At 39.6% G+C, this 1,584-nt stretch overlaps 1 non-coding gene across 1 annotated transcript; it reads right to left on the reverse strand.

Annotated features, from left to right (window-relative positions):
- Nucleotides 1-273: 273 nt before the first annotated feature.
- On the reverse strand, nt 274-399 carry LOC111817535. The gene has a single exon (XR_002821710.1). It is a non-coding gene; the product is annotated as a U6atac minor spliceosomal RNA (small nuclear RNA).
- Nucleotides 400-1,584: the final 1,185 nt, after the last annotated feature.

The raw sequence follows: 1,584 nt of genomic DNA on the forward strand, positions 1-1,584 counted from the left end.
AAACCTTTCTTCTCATTGAACTAAGAGGAAGTAGCTATATATCTATCCTACCTTGTATATTCATATATATTTTTTTCACTTCAAAATGGTCCTTTATTATGTCCCCTTTTTTTGTTTGTTTGTTTGTTTGTTTTTTTGTCAGAGATGGGTGTTCCATTGCTGTTAGAGAAGCTATTTTTTGGAGAAGTCTTTAAAGGATCTTTTCATACTGGATGCCAGTCCAAATACTGTAGGTATTTGAATTCAGCAAAATAACCCAATATAGTCCACTAGTAAAAACAGTGGTTAGATGCCATGAGGTAGGTGGCAATGCCTTGACCGTAGGCGTGCGGTTAGGCCAGAGGGCCTCTTCCATCCTTGTCAAGGGCAGTGCTAACCTTCTCTCCTCTCGTACAACACTCCCTGTAGGTTTTGATCATCCATCCCCTACAGAAATGCAACTTGAGGGATTCATGAGATGGAACTGTCTGTTCTGGTGGTGAACACATAAATCTACTTGTAATCAAATTGCATAGAATTAAATGCACACATGTATTTTATGTAAAACATGAAATTTGGGTAAGTGGGTGAATTGTATCCAGGCCAATTTCCTGGTTGTGATATTGTACTAAAGTTATGCAAGATGTTATCACTGGGGAAAGCTGGTGTACAAGATCTCACTGTGTTATCTTTTTACAATTAACTATGAGTTAAAATGATCTCAAAATTAAAAGCTTTTTTAATATTGAGGACTATAAAAATATTGAAGACTATAATGATTTTGCTATATTAGAAATTAAAATGGAGGTAATTTACAAGACTTCCTTTAATAATTTATTTTTAAAGCCACAGGGATGTTAATTTAAACAAACCATTTTTATGAAATATAATTATATTTTTTAAAATAGTGAGGCAAGAGGTATTGTTCTACATTTCTGCAAATCTCTTTAATGTCTGACTTTATAAACTGTATCGTCATATCTGCTTCTGCATTACAGTATGTTGTGATGTCACGCAGAGGGCTTTCTGGAGGCTATAGCAGGATACTCAACTCTGGGGTAGACCCAAAACAAATAATGTCTTAGTGTTATTATGAAAATAGTTGTAACTTCACAACTGCTCCGAGGGTCTCGGGACCCACTGGCACCCCGGTCACGCACAGCAGCTTCTGCATTACGATCAGGTGTCCCTGCCCTGACGGCCAGGAAGGTAGAAGCAGCGCATCTTTCATCATTGTGTTTCAAGGCCCGTAAGATGCCTAGCACAAAGCTGATACCCAAGAAATATTTGATGAACAATGAAATATTAATGGTTTGTTTGCCAAGAGAGAGGAGGGGAGGAGAAAGGAGAGAGAGTGGCAGCGTTGCTGTAGACTTCAGACTCTCAGTCAGAATAAAGGTCAGCATGTTCTGATACAGCTTGGTCTGAAGGAACAAACATTGTTCTGAGAACCTGGAGGCTCCTGGAGCATGAGATGTGGATGTGTGATGGTGACTGAGTGGCCTTTTGGAAAAGGTCCCCTGGGTCACAATTTCTCACAAGTCCTGCCCTTGAGCCACCCCCACCCCCAGCATTCAAAGCCAGCATGGAGAGAAAGGGTTTAGC

This window comes from Octodon degus, unplaced genomic scaffold, assembly GCF_000260255.1.
Source record: "Octodon degus isolate 3935 unplaced genomic scaffold, OctDeg1.0 scaffold00060, whole genome shotgun sequence".
In the NCBI taxonomy this organism is placed as follows: domain Eukaryota; kingdom Metazoa; phylum Chordata; class Mammalia; order Rodentia; family Octodontidae; genus Octodon; species Octodon degus.